The 22,110-nt window shown below is 42.8% G+C and overlaps 1 protein-coding gene across 1 annotated transcript in view; it reads left to right on the plus strand.

The window, feature by feature from the left end:
* Nucleotides 1–11,526: 11,526 nt before the first annotated feature.
* The window catches only part of frmpd3 (FERM and PDZ domain containing 3), a 189,113-nt gene continuing 178,529 nt past the window's right edge, over nt 11,527–22,110 (plus strand). The window contains exon 1 of the mRNA XM_083785514.1: nt 11,527–11,666. The gene's annotated coding sequence lies outside the window, so the exon portion shown is untranslated. The remainder of the gene's footprint in view (nt 11,667–22,110) is intronic.

Genomic DNA, 22,110 nt, shown 5'->3' on the forward strand with positions numbered 1-22,110 from the left:
GCGCGGATTTAAGCTGTCAAAACTATTTTGTTGAAGTTACATAATGCCAAATATCATTTCCAAAGTTGGGTGGGCCACTAGGGATATTAAAAGCAAATTTACACATTACAAAATTATACATAGATTCTACTATACCCCTGTGAAACTGTTTAGGATGGGCTTGGTGGAAGACAAACGGTGTTGGAAATGTAAAGGGGAAGATGGTACATTTTTACATGCATTTTGGGAATGTCCTGTGGTTGTGCCTTTCTGGAAAGAGGTACTGGGGAAACTTGGAGACTGGATGGGGCTAATACTACCAGAATGCCCAAGGTTATGAGTGTGGAGGGGTGTTGTCCAGGGGTTTTCTTTTTTTTGACTGCTAGGTGTGTTTTGTTTGTTTGTTTTTTCTTGTCTTTTTCTTTTGTGTAAGTCATGTGGATTTTGTATGCTTTATTTAAAATCATTAAAAAACTTTGATGACAAAAAAAAAAGTTACATATGCCACAGACACTTGCCTGAACTGTGCAGCTGATATATATACAGCATTGTCATATTTAAAAGGTGCTTTATAGCTTCTCTCAGCTCAAAGCGTGTATGAATAAGGAGATAAATGAACAGCTGACGTCGGTGGGAGAGGACGTCAGCTGTGTGTGTGTGCGCGCGCGTGTGAGAGGGAGGTACCGTAAACGGTCAGCAACACGTTACATTTCTACTTCTACTAAAGAAAGAGGCAGCGATGGAGCCATAAGTCCATATCCATAAATTCGGGGACATAAATTGCGCAAAATACTGTTAAACATGACGGCATCAGCCTTAGGGTGGCCACCTGCAAGACCTCAGAAAGGAGGACACTTTTGCGGGGCCCGCTCCCCCGACCCCCCCCCCCCCCCCCTCCCAGATTCGCTCCCCCCCCCTCCCAGATATTATTATTATTATTACTACTACTATTGCACCTGATTTTCACCACCATCATCTCCAGCATTATGTCCACAGAGAACATATATTTGCTAATTAAATTAACCTTTTTAAATTATAGGGTACCACAAAGGCCATTCATTTTATAATCAATTTATTTTATTTCATGTTTAGATATGTTTTATGTTTAATCTCTTTCTTGTGGTTTTTTTTATAGTCTTATGGTCATCGGTGTGGGACATACTAGTATGATGCCAGTAGCCTATATGTTCACAGTGCTTTAGCCTCCCTTTCTTTATGATGTCGAGTTCCTTGCTCCATTGCTCATTAAATGTAGTTTTTCATTTCGGCATATTTGGTTTATTTATCTCTGCATTAACTATCCTAAAGTGATTGTGAGAGCACACATTCCACAACAAACAAACCGACCGTCCCACTGGCAGTGTTGCCAGGTTTTGGAAGAGAACCAAGCAACCATGTCTATGAAAACAAGCCCAAAAGAAGCCTGACTAGGCTTAGTAGGCTATTTTATAAAACAAGCCCAAAGTCGCTTATAATTAAGCGGACATGGCAACACTACGAACATCTCCTCTCTCTTGACAGAGGGAGTGTGGCCGGCTCCCTGCGGAGCTGAGCAGCGCTGCGGAGATTTTAATACCCAGACGACGTAAATGACAGTTATGACACAAGCATTGTATATCACAAAAAAACGGACAATTATGTGTCCGGCCGGAGGTTGAGGTGGGAGGAGGACAGGTGGGTCTAAAACCGGACTGGCCGGCGTGAAACCGGACGTCTGGCCACCCTAATCAGCCTGCTGCATCCTCCTAGCTGTTGTGTGCTAAGCTAAATCATCATACAGAACAGTCAACACGGCATTGACCAGGGTTGCCACATTGACTGAGAGGGAAACAAGCAACCAGGTCTATGAAAATGTTAACAGGCCAGATCAAGTCAGAAAATAAATCTAGAATAAGCAACAATATTGCTGACTGTCAAACATCATTGTCCAATGTTGTTTTACAGCAGTGGTTCTCAAACATTTTCATGTCATGGGCCACTAATATTCTATATGTATATATATTTATATATATATATATATATTATATATATTATATATAATATATATATTTACTATATATATTTATATACACACCGGTATATATACAGTGTACACAAACCGTATATCTAGGTGTGCCCCGAGATTTTTAGGCTATGAAAAGTGTGCCCTGGGACAAAAAAGGTTGAGTTAAGCGGTGCCCAAAAGGTAGATCACGATCTACCAGTAACGTCAGATCAGGGGTTTTGTCGGCCAGCGGCAAAAATGCTCCCGACAGCATAATCGGAGCAAATACCTGGCAGTGTGTATGAGCCATAACGTGTTGACTACACTACACTACACTAATAAGGACACATAATAATAACTAATAACCCATCCGTTACTACATGTGGAGTCAACTCCCGCAAATTTTCTTCTTCCCATAGTGCGCGGCAAAGTAACTCTGGGATGAGCGGCCGCGAAATTCTAGTATGATAAATAGCAAAGATACGCAAGTCACCTCTAATAACTGACAGAACTGACATACCAGTTGAACGTGGTTAAAAAGCCTACCAGTATGACAGTGTCTGTGTGGTCAGTTTGTGGCAGGTTAAAAAGCGGACCAGTGTGACAGTGTCTGTGTGGTCAGTGTGTGGCAGGTTAAAAAGCGGACCAGTGTGACAGTGTCTGTGTGGTCAGTTTGTGGCAGGTTAAAAAGCAGACCAGTGTGAGTGTGGTCAGTTTGTGTCAGGTTAAAAAGCGGACCAGTGTGAGTGTGGTCAGTTTGTGGCAGGTTAAAAAGCAGTGTTACAGTGTCTGTGCAGTCGCTGTGTGACGTGCTCGGTACGTGACGTGCATCATGGCCGCATCACTAATCCAGAGGTCTGCCAGGAGAGCAGGAGTGACAGGAAATTACCAGCTGTTAGTCCAGCGCCAACCTTCCAGCATGACACTAACTGTGTTCCTCATGCATAATTACCCTGACGGTCTGCTCTGTGTCTACCTGACTGCCTCTCCCTCCTGCCTCCTAAAGTCTCAGTTTAGCACCAGATTACAGTGACTCAGGAGGTAGAGTGGGCCCGCTTGGGAGCCCAGAGGGTTCCCTGTTCACTGCTCGGCTCACCCCTGGGTTCGTGTCGAAATGCCCTTGACTTGAGCATTGACACTGAACCAGGCCTTGCATGGTTTCCACCATTGTCTGTGTGTGTGAATGGGTGCATGTAATGCACATTGTAAAGTGCTTTGGATAAGGTTCCATATAAATGGACCATTTACTATTTCACATTATTTACACAGTAAAATCCTGTTGGTTACATCCCTGTGCAGATGAACACCTTGGTGTGTCAGGAATTGTTCCAACGGTAAAACAGGCTGAGCGCAGTGTTGTTTTCCTCACACACAGATTAGGGTTGGCCAAGCTAAGCATGTCTACAGGGGGCGATTCTACTAGATGACAGAAGGCTAGTGTCAGTGACTTTATAGACTTTGTCGATTCGATTTCTCACCAGGGCAGGAATGACTCCCCTTAAAAGCATTGGTATGGGGTACAGAATTTCAAGGACAAGGGTGATGTAGAGAGCTGTAGTAAGTACAGAGGTATAAAGCTGATGAGCCACAACATGGGGAAAGAGCAATATAGGCTAAGAGGAGAGGTGACAGTTAGCAAGCAGCAGTATGTTTACGCCAAGAAAGAGCACTACAGACACGGCGTTCGCACTGAGAGAGTCGAGTATAGAAAAGGCCAGAAGGTGTATAGTCCTAGTGCAGGCCAGGGACACACACACACACACACACACACACACACACACACACACACACACACACACACACACACACACACACACACACGTACACACAGACACACGACACAATTGATTCAAAGTTTGATTACAGTCTTCTTAAGGTGTAATGCAGCTTTATACATACTAGTCCTTACCCGTTGTGAGATATTTGCCCGGGTGCGTTTGTAATTGACTAATACATTAATTCATAATCATTATTGTGTCAAATCGAAAAAAGGGCTTCGTTACGCCCTCCATATTCATATGGTCAATGCCTGTGTGAAAATTGGGAGTGATTGGTGCAGGCAGTAAGGAGTTACGGCAATGTTTCTGACAGACAGACAGACAGACACACACACACACACACACACACTGGTTGATGATAGCAACCAGTGGTAAATAATCCTATGTATGCGTTTATTTATTTTTGTAGACATCTGTCTTTCATTATGACAAGATATGCTCCACAGTGTTGTCTCCCAAATGGACTAGCGTAAAAAGGCGATCTGCCCTAAAACCCTGCCCAGTGAACGCTCAGTGTGCTCCAGTGGGCTAGGGATGGAGTGATGTCATTTTTCAGCTGTTTCTCAGCTCCTTTAAATTTATTATGAATATGTATTACTTACAAATGTCACTGGGGACCCCTTGGAATCATCTCAAGGGCCCCACTTTGAGAAGCACTGATTTAAAGCTAAATTAATTCCAACTTGTTTACAATGGGTTAGGACAGGTGACATGTCAAGGATTGTAAATAATTGTATTGCCTTTTTATGAGCCGTTTACGATGCAGTAACACAGACAGATATTAGAGTCTGTCTGTCTGTCTGTCTGTCTGTCTGTCAATCAAGATCAATTTGTCGTTCTGTCAGATTGTCTGCCAGTGTTTTGCTTGCAGACGCAAAGACAATTAACTCATCTCTGTCTGAACCCATGTGATATCTAACCCATGCGACTATCTCGCACACACGCACGCACACAAGCACGCACACACCTCGTTTTGAGTTTCTGTCGATAGTCCTTCCAATAATAACAGAGCCACATTTCCTATTGCTGTGGAACACAGTGCTATCGGCCCTGCACGGAAACTATACCAGAGGCACAGACACAACATATAAATGAGAAGAAGGAAAGAAAGAAAGAAGGAAAGAAGGAAGGAAGGAAGGAAAGAAAGAAAGAAAGAAAGAAAGAAAGAAAGAAGGAAAGAAATAAAGAAGGGAAGAAGGAAAGAAGGAAAGAAATAAAGAAGGGAAGAAGGAAAGAAGGAAAGAAATAAGGAAAGAAAGAAAGAAAGAAAGAAGTTAAGGAGGAAAGGAGGAAAGGAAGAAAGAAAGAAAGAAAAAGCAGCGTATTGTATTTAGCATGCAGCTGGTGTTGTCTGTAAATGTCCCTGCTCTTTAAATCAGATGAAAGATGGTTGTGACGAATCCTTACTCCTTCTGCCCCTGTCTCCCTTTTTCTCTCTTATCACCTACAGTTATCATCTACAGTACAACCATTCCTTCATTTTATGATTTTCTGCTCTCTTTAAGACTTAAGGGAACATAGTGGCCTGTCATGGTTATCCCATTGCCTACAGTATGTCTTGCATTTGCTTTGGACATTTTACAAAGCAGTGTTGGATGTTGGAGGAAGTGATTTGATGCCGTCCAATTCGGCACAGCATGAAAATGAGAAAATGCAATTAACACACTCAATTTAGCGGCATGATTATTTTTGTACAAACTTATGCTATCATAGGGCTTGAAAACAGATTGTTTTTTCAACCGTATGCTCAAAGCATAACCAATCGGTTCTTATATTCCACCCCCAACATAACATTCCTACTGTAAATTGGTGAGAACAAATTAATACTGTTCTTTTTTACATGGCTACAGGCTTCCGGTCGACTCGGGACATGCATGTCGTAAACGATCCAACTTCAAATTCGACACACCTCGACCCACAGGGAGTGCAGTGCCCGGTGTCGAGTCGGTCGTCCAGAACCACCACAAAAGGCCTCTGCCCGGGCTCTGGACCTGATCACCCCTCTCCATATGGGTACTTTGACAGGGTACAACGGGTATTGCATAGCTGGGTGGGGCATGGATCTCCAACTTCCATCGCTACCGACTCGGTGCTCTACAGCCGGGCACCGGTCTAGTGTAATGTAAACTAGTGGTTCTCAACTATTTAAGTCAAGGCCCCCCAAGTTAATATCATGTAGGCCATTTATCCACGGACCCCCATGTGAAAACATTCTGTGCCATTGAACCCCATTCCAGATTTGTGTTAAAATGTTTTATCCTAATAATATAAATGCACCACGTCTCTCTCTGTGTGTACGTATATGATGTGTGTACTGTACGTACGTCTGTAATCACATACTGTAACTCGAGAACCGTTCACCCCACCACCGACTTCAAATTTGACACACGCGTTCCACACCACCACAGAGAATGTATTGCATGGTGTCAAGTCTGTCGGATCGCCCGGATATAATATACTAAATAATATATAATAATCTGTGTGGAATCTGCAGTGTACGGTTTACCATACTGTACATAGTTGAGCGCACCAATCAGTCATACTTGGTACATTACAGATGCCGGCACAACAGATTTAAATAACTCAAACAACTCTTTGTGATGTGGGTCCATTTACTTTGCTAGGATTGCATTCATTTTTTTTGGACTGCAGCCCATGTAGCCCCACTGGATTAACACTGCCCTGGCTGCAATCAATGTGCTGCTAGACAAGTTTTGAACAGCCTTCCAGACAGGTGTATTTTTGCCATTTCGGTTTGATGTTTTCTGTCAGAAATAAGCAGTGTCTGGGATTGACACTGCAGCTACGAATGTGTCATTCTCGACCTTGCAGCATCATTTTAGGTAATAGAATAATGGATTTACAAAATGGCCTGTCAATTTGTGTCTGTCTCCTGAACACATTTGAGCCATGCGCCATAAACGTGGGTCAAATGGATGCATTTCATGGTAAGTCTGTCTTCTTGTTAGTACACCATTGGGCCGGGGGGGCCCACTGGTGGGCCATGAGGATACTGCAAGTGCGCTTTGAATAATTATTCAAACAGTACGATTGTAATAATAGAAAATGATGAATTAATACATGATAAGTATTTTTTCTGATTTAATACCTTGAAAAGTGGTTTTCATTATACCAATAAATCGATTATTGATTGATCCCGATCGATCGATTCATCGTTAAAATAAACAAGCTCTGAAAACCACCGCTCTAGGAGGACAGAAATGTTCTAAGAATGAATAAACAACATCTTCACACAGAGTTAATTGATAAAGACCTCTTTCCCTCCCAAACGCAGGTTACACAAGTTGTATTTCAATATTCAATTTCAATATTTTATTCGCCATTTTTGATTACTTTTAAGACATACAAGTACAAGGTTTCCCTCAGACACTCGGATACGTCAAACGTTTGGATCACCCCTGCAAAACAACTTCTCAGGACTTCTGGGAAGTCGAGGCACAATGCATTGGCTATGGGGTGTCATGGCAGCTTCCATGTCGGGCTGTTCCCCCTTGTTGTTGTTTCTCGCGGTGGTGGAATATTCTCCGACACTATGACAAACGATGGCACTATAGGTGGCCTGTAGGTGTGCAAAAGCCTTGCTTTTTATTGATTATCATAAACTAAAACGCTGTAGGTGTTAAAGAGGATTAAGTTTGATGGTGACGGATGTATTGGTGGAGTAGACACAGATACTTTAAGGAGTCAAGGACACACACACACTGTCGCCACTTGCTCAATAAAGATGTAATTTTAATCACCACCGGTTCAGTCAGGGTCCATCTTCAGGCATACAGTATGTTCGCTCATACGCCTGCAGAAGGACCTTGACTATTAAATTGAATAATAAACCAAACTTGTGATTGGCCAGATTGAGAATGTTTTAGTGTTGCTATGACTGCATGTTGAGAATGTGCTATTGTGATCAATCAATCAGTCTCATCCCAGGGCCTTCAAACATATGACGTTAGGTCTGGCTGCATTACTTGATGTTCCGGGGGTAACAGCATACTGAGATTTCTACCAATATGTACTGTATTGTATTGTATTTTATTGTAGTGTAAGTATTATATGTATTACTGATGAATTAAGCAAAATGGACCACAATGGAAGCAAGCCTTTTGTGTCATGCTAATAGCATATCCTTGACTGTACTAGTACCTGTACTGTTATTAACAAAAATGTTAATAAAGTATCCATCAATCCATCAATGAAACCCGCAACATTGCATGCTGACATGATTTAGATAGCATGTTGACAGATACCAAGTGATTATTGATCATCAGGCATCCTATATTGTTTATAGTTTCAATGTACGGATACTCTACTATTAGACAAATGAATATAGGTTCTTGGTTTACTTATGTATTACCTTTTGCTGTACTTGCTTACTTTAAATCACTCTGGATTAACGTGTTTGTAATGAACTACCACTATACCTTTTACGTGTTTTGGGCATTTTTATTAATTCAGGTTCCGCCTTGCTAATATTTACCGTAAAGCAGGGCTCCCGGTCGCTAGGCAACGGTCAGCTCGTTGTGTTTTGTCCTCCCAAGATGGCGGCCCATGCACACACAATGCTGGGGCCACAGATCTTTAGAGCAATTTTTCTCAGAATTGCGGCTCAGTTTGAGGTGGATTGAACAATGCGCCGATGTTAGCGGCTAGTGGTAGAACCACAAGGTAGAACCACAGAGCAGGAGAAGGTGCGAGGGATGTCATGGCAACAACTGGATCGGAGGGCACAAGACTGGAGAGGATGTAGGAGTTTCATCAATGACCGATGCCCCTCAGGGAGTTTAAAGGCCTAAGTAAAGTAAGTTATTGTCTCCACCAGGCCGAAGGCATGGGGAGAGAGTATGTTTTGCACTCCGTCCGTCCGTCCGTCCGTCCGTCCGTCCGTGTGTGTGTGTGTGTGTGTCCGTCCGTGACCAGCTAATCTCGGCCACCGTTAACCCGGTCGATGCCAAATTTTGCACACACACTCCCTGGATGCCAACGATGAACCTCTGCCCCAAACTTTCCAGAACGGCCTGTTATAGCGCCACCAGGAGGCCGCTTTGTGCAAAACAAGTTTTTGCACAGCACACCTACAGATTTTGTCCAAACATCACGCAAATTGGTACACAGTCTCTCTAGAGCCATTCAACGAAACCGGTCTTTCAGATTTCTCAGACTCCATCCTGATTGGTTAAGATTGGCTTCCAAATTTCACAGGAGTGCTCAGTTTCAAACAAAATGCTGCAAATCATGAACACATCGCGTGATTTCCGTGAAATTGTGCACCCACATTCCCACTAGGCCGAGGACGAAATGCCACATGAACAATTTCAACTCAGCCTCAAGGTGGCGCTATAACTGGCCCAAAAGTGTTTTACCTCTAACTGCACGGATCTGTGGATAACCTGGTGGAGACCTGTGCCCAGAAGGGCACTTTTTCTAGTTCAGTGCTGCATTTGGCACAGTTGACCACAACCTACTAGTATTAAACTGGTTTAAATCCTACTGAAATGACAGGGACTATAATTACACATCTGAGCTTCATTGTGGGACCTCTGTGGGGCATCTACATGCTCCCACTGGTTCGGATTATGGAGAACAACGAAATATGTTACCATAATTATGCAAATGACACAAATCTACATAACGAGAGAACTATGTAGTCACATAAAAATGCTATGCAAATGCACTGAACAAATCTATAAATGGATGTCCCATAATTCTCTTCAATTAAACAGGCAAAAGGCAAAACTGAAGTAGATTTAGATTAAAAGTCAGTACTCGGGTCATGTTAAAAAGCACAACCCATGCGAGGGATCTGGATCTGAATAACAACAGCTACATTTGTCCATGCATTTATCTTCTACTGCTATCACAGGTCTCCCTAAAAAATAGAATCGATCAGACGACAATTGATTTTGAACGCTTCTGCTCGAGTCCTTACCAATACCAAGAAAGTGGATATCCACATTCCAGTTCTCAAATCTTCACGCATGCGGTCTCCTTATCTGTTCTACTATTGGTTTATTCAATGGTTTACTTTAGACCTTTGAAACCGAGACATTTAAGATTTTTGCGTTGGCTGTTCAAAATAGCAGATACAGTATACTGTAGACCTACAAGCTTGCATTGCAGCGCATCACTTTGTGCCACACTCCAAGCTTACACATCTTCTATTTTTGATTATTATTTATTTAAACCTTGAAAGTGTGAGAACTATTGATTTAGAAGGCCTCAGGTCTTAATGGTTTAGACTACAGCCTAAATACATTATTGAGATCGTGCACTATACAATACAAACATCATGAACCATTCACACCTCTCAGGTTGCCTGGTACAGGTCTGTTTCTTCTGGACCCAGAACTTAACATGGAGAAGCAGACTTCAGTTTTTATGCATCACAGTGTCTGGGACCAACTCCCAAAAAACCTTCTTTTGAATCAAAGCCTTTCACTGAGGGTTTTCTTTATCATATTCTTCCGCACTGTAATTTGATCTTAATCTTATTTTTCTGTTTTTATTTCACAAATTTGAATCTTAATGGTCTATGTCCTCCTTATGTCTCATGTTTTATGTAAAGCAGTTTTTCCTTCTTGTTGAACGTGCACAATAAACAATATAGAGGTTAGTTAAAGGTTACATTTGTTGATAGAAGTGATATGCTGTGTGTGTGCATGCATGTGTGCGTGCATGCGTGCGTGTGCATGCATGTGTGCATAGTACAACCAACATCATAAGATAGTTCAAACATGGTCATTAGCATACTGCTTTCTGTATTTTCTGTAACAAATAACACACACACCACACACACACACACACACACACACACTCACTCACATAATATAGAAGGCACTACACTACAGGCATTGTAAACATTACATGAAACCTGGTGATATTATTTGTTGACAGTATTCAATTGAATAAAGATAATGACAAATTTCACTCCCTGAAAGATGGAAAGACAAAATCATTCAGCAATTAAAAAAAAAGGCACTGGTCAGATTCCTTCACTTCAAAATTAGGTTAGGGATTATTAAATCCCTCACTCACTTAATTGGATTTACAAAAAATGTGCTATATATCGTGAGTATATATCGTTATCGGGATATAAAATGAGCTATAGTGAGCTATATGAGATTTTGGTCATATTGTCCAGCCCTGACACACACACACACACACACACACACACACACGCTGTTCTTGGGTCAACCACTGCTATACAGTTCCTGATTGAATGATACCAATAAATGGAGGAGGGAAGACTCTCTCTCTCTCTCCCCCCCCCCCTCCATCTCTCTCTCAGCATCTTGCAAATCTACTGTACCATCACCCTCGCAGAGAGAAGGCAGCGTGTTCTCCCACACAGGAGAGCCTGCACATGCACACACACACACGCACACAAACACACACACACACACACACACACACACACACACACACACACACACACACACACACACACACACACATCGGAGGCAGAACGGAGAAAGCCAGCCCACAGAGTTAAAGACTCCCGCTGTAGCGCTGTGCGCAAACAGACATTTAAGAGGAGGTGCCGTTCGTTCGTCCGCGCTGCTCGCCGTTCCGTGTCCACTCTGCTCCTCTGAGCCCCTCCCCCCTTCCACCCGGACTCCTACAGACTCCACGGCGCTGCGGTTTACCGAGCGGCTGGAATGACCCGGGAGAGACCAGGAGACGCGCTAGGCAGCAGGGCTGCTCTCTCTCTCTCTCTGAACCTCTCTCCACACACCTCAATCACACACACTCACGCTCACACACACACACACACACAGAGCCGAGTGATGTGCTCTATGGACGGAGCGCCCAAATAGGAGGGCATGACTGTTTAAACGCGGGGTCTTCAGAAATCCAAACAGCCTGATCCGAGAGCCACCGCGGAGACGGAAACACAGACGGACAGACAGGTAAGAGGCAGCTTTGCTATACCAGGTCTATCTGAGTGATGCACTGCCTGGAGAGACCACTTTTGCTTTGGCAATGTAAACGTACGTGTTCTCATGCCAATAAAGCGCCTTTGAATTTAATTGAAACCAGAGATTGATGCCCATAAGCTATTTGTTCTGGTTTGATCATTTTGATTCAGCCTCTGCCATGTGTGTGTGTGTGTGTGTGTGTGTGTGTGTGTGCTGCACTGCTGTGCTGTATGGCCATTGATTAGACGGCAGATGGGACTGTGTGACAGAGAAGTGTGACAGCACCATAATGGAATATGTCTCCTGGAGGACATGGTCCCATATCTATCACACTACACTGAACCAACCAACAGAGACAGTGCGTGTGTGTGTGTGTGTGCGTGCGTGCGCGTAAGTGCGTATGCAAGTGCGTGCGTGTGTGTTTGTCAGTCATTGACTGAGTGGGAGCGAGAGAGAGACTGATGCAGCTTACTCAGGGAATTTCCAAGCATTTGACTGATTCCAGTATCCTGTACTGGGACGTCCCTGTCTGGGCTGGCTGGCTTACTGTGTTGGTGCATCTCTGTGATGATCCTATAGTCTAAACGGCCAGCTCCAACAATCCATATTTTGGCCAGTTGTGATGACTCATGAAAATACTCTCCTCTTTTCTTTTCCTCTTTTTTTCTTTTTTTGTTTGTTCCCGGCTGAGGCATGTGTTTTATGGAGGAGTTTACAGAATGAGAAGCCCACAGGTTTACCGACGCTCCGAGCCAAAACATGCTGAGATGAGGTTGGCAGAAGTCGGGGTGGGGAGGGGGCAGTGGAGGGGAGTCAGGGGCCGGGGGGGCTGGAAAAATGAGCATCCATTAGACCAGCTCCAAAGGAGAAGGATGCTGCTGTTCATAATAATAGTTGTCCTCCAAGGGATTTATGAAATATATATGGGATGTGCAATATGACAGGGAGCACAGGAGTTTATCGCACGCACACGCACACGCACACGCACACACACACACACACACACACACACACACACACACACACACACACACACACACACACACACACACACACACACACACACACACTTCATATTGTTGTAGTCGGGCAAAAACTTCTCCACATTTCAACTTAATAGAACATCAGTGCCTCTGCCATCACAACCCCAGGGTACAGGACCAAGAATCCAAACAAACATTCTTGCCTCCCTGGTCCAACGTGCACGGTTCAAGTGTGCATGTCGATGAAAGTGTTGGTGAAAAGGTTAATCGAATTGCTGATTCCTTTATTGGATTTCACTAACCAAATCTGTTTAGTAACGTAGGCTAGCATGTAAACAGTCTGATTACGTGCTATTAGCCAAACGACTCTTTCTCATACCCTTGGCGGCAAACGGGTTTGGTTGATTGATTGAACGCTTAATTAATACGATTAATCAGTACAGTATGTAGATATGTGTTTGTAATCTGTGTGGAACCTGCATTTCCAAGCGGCAGATTAAAAATGTCTCTGGTGATAACCCCATATTTGCATACTGGTCCCTGATTGGTCCCTCACTACTTCAGAGGGAGTGAAATCCAATTACAATTTAGGCATTTAGCAGACGCTCTTAATCCAGAGCAATTTACACTAAGCAAGAACAAAACATGGTAATATACATAAAATACATAAACATATAGTCATCTAGAATCATACGTAAACTAAGAACCTAACAGTGGAATATCTATATAATGAAACTACGCGTGTACACTATAGAGTGCTCAGTGGTTCCTTTTCATGTCAAGGACCCCCAAATTGACACTTATTAGCCAGCGGACCCCCATTTGAAAAGATATGCCATGCAGGGACCCCATAAGAGAAGATTTCTACGGCTTTAGCAATGAATCTCAACCTGTTTAATTTCAAGGACCCCCAGTTTGACATGCATATTAGTCTACAGAGTAGACCCCCAATAAATGGCATTTCTATCTCTGGGACTTCAATGTATATTGTAAAAGCAATGTTAATTTAACTCTGAGAGTGTACAAATGAGTGTACAAATGGAACCAAATGGACCCTAACGGGTCCATTTGGTTCCATTTGTACACTCTCAGAGTTACAGACCCATAAGGGTCCATTTGGTTCCAAAATATCATTTAGCTGGGGAGCCACTGGAACTCCCTCAAGGATCCCTGGGGGTCCCCGGACCCCACTTTGGGAACCACTGCTATGCTATAGACGAATTCAGAAACGGGTCTCATGGTCGCAGCTGTAGAAGAGGTGCAGGTTTAAACCGCAGCTATGTCGGCTCCGCCTACAGGAAATACGTAAGCTTTCCTGGGGTTTTTATATGGGTATACTGTACAGTATGTGTGTTTTTAGATGGACACTGGGCTCACTTACTTCCTGGACTACATGTTGTCTCAGAAAGTGGGTAAAACCCCAGGAAAGTGTTTCTTGTCTCCAAAATATCATTAAAATGGGAGGCATACTATCATCCGAGGTGCGCTGCGGGTCGGGAGAGGGTTGCGGTTAGGTTTAGGTGTCTGCCCCGGGGGAGGTTAGGGTTAGGGTGAGGGAGGAGGTAGGTTGTCGTTCGGACCAATGCTCCGTCGGATGAAAGTACTGCGCTCCATTAAAATAAGATCTGGTTGCAAAAGGGGTTAAGTGTCCGTTTACTAACCATTGTGTCTCCTATTCCTAACCTTAACCTCCCTCATGCATCCCACCACTAACCCTTGAGTGCTTAACCATTGTGACTCCTATTCCATTGACTGCCAAGGACGTAATATTACGACATCAAACCGAATGCTTGGCTGCCAAGGACGCAATGTTGCGTCACATGGTCTTTTCAGTGGTTTACGATAGATGGTGCTCTTCGTCAACGTATGAATGATACGGATACAACCGGAAATGAGTGAAAATTTCGCCTGGCATCCGTATGTAAACAGATTTACAAAAATGCATTCATCTCGGCTTCATTTCACAGATTGTGTTTTTTGGTCAAAACAAGCTACAGTATACTCAACTAAAGAACTGATGATCGCATTTACAAATGTTATTTTCCGGGTGAAAGAAAATACGATCGTCCGCCGCTGCGCGTGAATTGTTATAGCTGTGGCCCTCGAATGAAAGTCCATGTCAAGGGCTGTACTGTAAGTGCACAGAATGTGCACGTACAGCCGAGAGAGCTGAAAGTGTCCGGTGCTGTTGCACGGAGCATACATCGCACCACAGAGCACTGAAGCAAACATGCGTGTGACAATGATGATGATGATGACATGACGTTTGTTTTCTGTCTGCTGCTCGACAAAAACCAGAATAAAACACAGAATGGTATCGCAGACTGTTACTGTTTTATTGACGTGACATCATGATCCAAACGGGAAGGATCGTGTGAAGTGGGCTACTGTCACACCCACGGCCGGTTGTGTGTTGAAGGACGATCAACGAACACTGATCATCAGCGCGGCCAAAGTGAATCGATCATTGTGGAAGAGGCGGAAGAGGCAGAAGAGGGTGTGGGTCAAGAATGAAAGTTAAACGACATGCTCTGTTTTGTGTGCATACAGTTTAGTTTTTATGCAGTGTATAGCATTGCGAATGGAGTGATATATGTTCTGTGATTCTGTCATACGGAGCTGCATGGAATAAAAAAGGGGAAAAAAACGATAAAGCTTTAGGCTTTATTTCTTCTACTACTACTACACAGCCACAGCTATTATAGCCTAGAAACAAAATGTTTGCAAAGCATTACGCATCAATTCATATGCCTAAACAAGCTTGATACAACGCTATCACTTCCGAGAAGCAGACGTGTGTTTGTATGGATGGATGGATTGATTATAGTAGTAGGCTACTCTACTCAGAATTAGATAATTCCGAGCAGCATAATTCATACATGTAGCCTAAACATACAACATAAATATTCTTGTTGCATCAAACTCAAAGCATCGTTAGGCTATATCGTTAGCCTCATAGGATAAATGCCTAAGTCATTTTTTGGCGAAATTGAGATTTCTGCCTACAGGTGCTCTCCTGGGGCTGCTGCATCGTCCTGGATTAGCGCCTATGTCCTCAGCCAATCACAAAGCTCACTATCTTCAAAAATGATGATCTGCCTAAGTCACTTGTGTGATTTGAGCATTTTTACGTTGCCGCCTAACTCACTTTGTGTGACTTGGGCATTTTTACATTGCATACACAGCAAACAACAGTTACTCTAATAGACCCCCAGGTGTTTAGTATGGAGTTAACATCACTCTAATAGACCCCCAGGTGTTTAGTATGGAGTTAACATTACTCTAATAGACCCCCAGGTGTTTAGTATGGAGTTAACATCACTCTAATAGACCCCCAGGTGTTTAGTATGGAGTTAACATTACTCTAATAGACCCCCAGGTGTTTAGTATGGAGTTAACATTACTCTAATAGACCCCCAGGTGTTTAGTATGGAGTTAACATTACTCTAATAGACCCCCAGGTGTTTAGTATGGAGTTAACATTACTCTAATAGACCCCCAGGTGTTTAGTATGGAGTTAACATTACTCTAATAGACCCCCAGGTGTTTAGTATGGAGTTAACATTACTCTAATAGACCCCCAGGTGTTTAGTATGGAGTTAACATCACTCTAATAGACCCCCAGGTGTTTAGTATGGAGTTAACATCACTCTAATAGACCCCCAGGTGTTTAGTATGGAGTTAACATCACTCTAATAGACCCCCAGGTGTTTAGTATGGAGTTAACATCACTCTAATAGACCCCCAGGTGTTTAGTATGGAGTTAACATCACTCTAATAGACCCCCAGGTGTTTAGTATGGAGTTAACATTACTCTAATAGACCCCCAGGTGTTTAGTATGGAGTTAACATCACTCTAATAGACCCCCAGGTGTTTAGTATGGAGTTAACATCACTCTAATAGACCCCCAGGTGTTTAGTATGGAGTTAACATTACTCTAATAGACCCCCAGGTGTTTAGTATGGAGTTAACATCACTCTAATAGACCCCCAGGTGTTTAGTATGGAGTTAACATTACTCTAATAGACCCCCAGGTGTTTAGTATGGAGTTAACATTACTCTAATAGACTCCCAGGTGTTTAGTATGGAGTTAACATCACTCTAATAGACCCCCAGGTGTTTAGTATGGAGTTAACATCACTCTAATAGACCCCCAGGTGTTTAGTATGGAGTTAACATCACTCTAATAGACCCCCAGGTGTTTAGTATGGAGTTAACATTACTCTAATAGACCCCCAGGTGTTTAGTATGGAGTTAACATGACTCTAATAGACCCCCAGGTGTTTAGTATGGAGTTAACATCACTCTAATAGACCCCCAGGTGTTTAGTATGGAGTTAACATCACTCTAATAGACCCCCAGGTGTTTAGTATGGAGTTAACATTACTCTAATAGACCCCCAGGTGTTTAGTATGGAGTTAACATTACTCTAATAGACCCCCATGTGTTTAGTATGGAGTTAACATCACTCTAATAGACCCCCAGGTGTTTAGTATGGAGTTAACATCACTCTAATAGACCCCCAGGTGTTTAGTATGGAGTTAACATCACTCTAATAGACCCCCAGGTGTTTAGTATGGAGTTAACATCACTCTAATAGACCCCCAGGTGTTTAGTATGGAGTTAACATCACTCTAATAGACCCCCAGGTGTTTAGTATGGAGTTAACATTACTCTAATAGACCCCCAGGTGTTTAGTATGGAGTTAACATCACTCTAATAGACCCCCAGGTGTTTAGTATGGAGTTAACATCACTCTAATAGACCCCCAGGTGTTTAGTATGGAGTTAACATTACTCTAATAGACCCCCAGGTGTTTAGTATGGAGTTAACATCACTCTAATAGACCCCCAGGTGTTTAGTATGGAGTTAACATTACTCTAATAGACCCCCAGGTGTTTAGTATGGAGTTAACATTACTCTAATAGACTCCCAGGTGTTTAGTATGGAGTTAACATCACTCTAATAGACCCCCAGGTGTTTAGTATGGAGTTAACATCACTCTAATAGACCCCCAGGTGTTTAGTATGGAGTTAACATCACTCTAATAGACCCCCAGGTGTTTAGTATGGAGTTAACATCACTCTAATAGACCCCCAGGTGTTTAGTATGGAGTTAACATGACTCTAATAGACCCCCAGGTGTTTAGTATGGAGTTAACATCACTCTAATAGACCCCCAGGTGTTTAGTATGGAGTTAACATCACTCTAATAGACCCCCAGGTGTTTAGTATGGAGTTAACATCACTCTAATAGACCCCCAGGTGTTTAGTATGGAGTTAACATCACTCTAATAGACCCCCAGGTGTTTAGTATGGAGTTAACATTACTCTAATAGACCCCCAGGTGTTTAGTATGGAGTTAACATTACTCCAATAGACCCCCAGGTGTTTAGTATGGAGTTAACATCACTCTAATAGACCCCCATGTGTTTAGTATGGAGTTAACATCACTCTAATAGACCCCAGGTGTTCTGTATGGAGTTAACATTACTCTAATAGACCCCCAGGTGTTTAGTATGGAGTTAACATTACTCTAATAGACCCCCAGGTGTTTAGTATGGCGTTAACATCACTCTAATAGACCCCCAGGTGTTCTGTATGGAGTTAACATTACTCTAACAGACCCCCAGGTGTTTAGTATGGCGTTAACATCACTCTAATAGACCCCCAGGTGTTCTGTATGGAGTTAACATTACTCTAATAGACCCCCAGGTGTTTAGTATGGAGTTAACATTACTCTAACAGACCCCCAGGTGTTTAGTATGGAGTTAACATTACTCTAACAGACCCCCAGGTGTTTAGTATGGAGTTAACATTACTCTAACAGACCCCCAGGTGTTTAGTATGGAGTTAACATTACTCTAATAGACCCCCAGGTGTTTAGTATGGAGTTAACATTACTCTAATAGACCCCCAGGTGTTTAGTATGGAGTTAACATTACTCTAATAGACCCCCAGGTGTTTAGTATGGAGTTGACATCACTCTAATAGACCCCCAGGTGTTTAGTATGGAGTTAACATTACTCTAATAGACCCCCAGGTGTTTAGTATGGAGTTAACATTACTCTAATAGACCCCCAGGTGTTTAGTATGGAGTTAACATTACTCTAATAGACCCCCAGGTGTTCTGTATGGAGTTAACATCACTCTAATAGACCCCCAGGTGTTTAGTATGGAGTTAACATTACTCTAATAGACCCCCAGGTGTTTAGTATGGAGTTAACATTACTCTAATAGACCCCCAGGTGATTAGTATGGAGTTAACATTACTCTAATTGACCCCCAGGTGTTTAGTATGGAGTTAACATCACTCTAATAGACCCCCAGGTGTTTAGTATGGGGTTAACATTACTCTAATAGACCCCCAGGTGTTTAGTATGGAGTTAACATCACTCTAATAGACCCCCAGGTGTTTAGTAGACATGTATTAAAAAATGCCTAAGTCACAGATTATTTTCTTGAAAATGGCCTAAGTCACTTTTTTTTGTTATGGAATGACTCTCATGTTTATCTTTTTGTAAAAAACATTTTGTTAACCCCTCAGGAAGCCATTGTAAAAATCTGCATTAAAAACTCTTACATACTTGCGAGAAAATGTGTTTTTTCTTATTATCCGAAAATCATAAAAAATGACTTAGGCATTTATCCTATGAGGCTAACGATATTACTTACATGCCTGGTTTTTCCTGTACATTTTCCAGCCAGAGACCAACCATGGCAACCAATCATCATCAAAGTGTTTTCTGTCGATCTGAATATTAATTGATTTACACTATACAGCCTAACCCCCTAACCCTCTAAACCAGAATATATTTTTTATTGTAATAATTGTTTATTCTGTGAATAAAAATGTCAATCAATCTTGACCTGAACATTGTCCATACCAAATGCGCGTTGTGAAAGCAGAGCTGTGTTCACATAATATTTCTGACGTCATCGACATGGTGAAATGGTGCCATCTACTGGCGAACTATACTTTGGACTTACTTTGACTGCAACTGCAACTGTGCCTAAATATTTTATTTTTTCTAAAAAAAATTAACTGGACATCCTTAGGGTTTTTTTTTTATAGATATGAATCATTATTTTTAAAAGTAAATTTCCCTACTTCCCACCCTTTAACCACTTAGACGAGTGGTTTTCAACCCGTTTCATATCGAGGCCCATCATTTATTCAGCATTTGAGCCACGGACCACCTTTCGATGAGATTTATCTTTGGGCCCTGTCCAGAGCCTAGGCAGAGGCTTTTGTGCTGGTTCTGGACAACGGTGTATTGCACCGACTCAAGGCCGGGCACTGCACACCCTGTGGTGGTGTGGAACGTGTGTGTCAAATTTGAAGTCGGTGTCGGACTCGGTTCTCCAGTTACATGGATTACACACGTACAGAGACGTGGTGCATTTATAGATAGATAGATAGATTCAGCCAATTGCAGCTCTATTTATTTTAGTTTTAGTATTTTTAACATTTTCTTTAGAGAGATACGCATTCAATATTAGATAAAATATTGTTTGTGCAGTCCGGGGACCACCAGGGGTCCTTGCAGGGGTTCCAGGGAGTCCCCTGCACCAAAATGTGTTAATAGTCTCACAATCAGTGTTAAGACTTTAACCCTATTTCATACTGCACACGTGTTTGTGTGTGTGTGTGTGTGTGTGTGTGTGTGTGTGTGTGTGTGTGTGTGTGTGTGTGTGTGTGTGTGTGTGCACAACTAATCTCACAAACCTTAGCGAATAGCGATGATTTGATTGGCTGGGCAAAGTACATATTGAGAACAAAAGTGAGGGCAAAAGAGTGAAGACGCCAAAAGTGATTGGCCAGAATGATATTAGTGATGATTTGATTGGCTGAGCACGGAATGTGTGCAAAGCGACGACGGGCGACTGTGGCTCAAGAGGTAGAGCAGGTCATCCAATGATCCATGGTCCAAATTGCTCCCGATGTGCTGGTTGGTACCTTGCATGGCATGGTTGAGCACCCTGTTTAACTGTCACTTAAACTGAATGAACGTCAATGAGGTTCTGATCAGCCTGAAACCACGCCCATATATGGAGTCATACAGACATGACAGCTGACCTATTCACTTTTCCTGATCTTTCCCCGTAAAGTATTTTCGTGCCTGATTTATCAGATGTGAAATGAGACTGATTCACACCTGGTACAATTTCACATCTGGCAAAATGCCCCCCTTTCTCCGTGACAAGACTTGGACACTGATAATACACTGATAATGACAATGACACAGATGAAGGCCGAAGAGAGAGAGAGAGAGAGAGAGAGAGAGAGAGAGACAGAGCTATGATTAATTCTAGAGACAGATTTTTCAGCACATTTAACATTATGCCCAAAAATATGAATGGATTCCCTGACACAGCAACAATGGTATTTTCAGGTGGGTCAGTGTGAGCTGAAGGCTGCCTGCCATGTTGCTGCCTGTCGGACAATGATGGATCATGGAGGTTGAACTGGCAACCAGCCACACGTGCATGCACTGCACCAGCGGCTGATGGAAGAAGTGCTCACATGTTTTACTTAAGTAAAAGCAGCAATTATGCAGTAGTAGTCTCGTAGAGGTCCCGTATTATCAGTGAGGTCTAGCCAACACCAACTCGGGATTCCTGGATCGCTGCCCTCCACAAATTCCTAAACAACATCAGGTTCTTGAGCTCTGCAGTGTTGTCAGCCAAGATGTCGCGCCGCAGCACGTCTACATAGGTGGTACGCTTCTTTCCCCTCCTGGTGGTCACTCCTTTTCTACTGCCAGTAGTAGCTTCGTTCCTTTCTCGACTGTATCCGATATTAGGGCGATGTCGTCTGCATTGTCGAGGTCAGTGACCATGATGGGGTGTACTCGCCTTGATTTCCTCGGGACCAGAGTGAACCCCAGCGCCTCCTCTCTGCCATTGATTGCAAGTCTCAGTGCATGATCCATCACTACAACGAACAGGAAGGGGGCAAGAGTGTCACCCTGTAGGACGCCTGCAAGAATCTCAAATTCTTTGGTGTCACCGTCGCAGGTTTGGACCTTCTGCGAGTCTGGCTGTAGCTTGACTCTATCATCTGGACCAGCTTTTCTGGAACTCCGTAGGCACGTAGAATACTCATGAGTAAAAGTACAAAAGTAGTGGTATCAAAATGTAGTTAAAGTACAAATAAAAGTAGCCTACTCAATGGAACAAATCTTGTGACGCGTCGCATTGTGAGCTTGTAGATCTGCTATTTTCAAATACATATATCCTGTAGCTACAGCTGAAGTGGTAAGTATGTTTTGTAATAATAATCATTGTGGGCTCAAAGGTCTACTATTTCTTACATTGTTTTAAATCGATTATAAAAATCTAACTTTTAAATATAGTTGGATCTGTTGCACCCGCACCCTATACATTTCAGTATGCCTGCTATGAAATGTAGACCGTTGCCAGCCCAACAACTCTGCAGAGGCAGAGAA

The sequence above is a fragment of the Protomyctophum parallelum genome (assembly GCF_964188405.1).
Source record: "Protomyctophum parallelum genome assembly, chromosome: 16".
Taxonomy (NCBI): domain Eukaryota; kingdom Metazoa; phylum Chordata; class Actinopteri; order Myctophiformes; family Myctophidae; genus Protomyctophum; species Protomyctophum parallelum.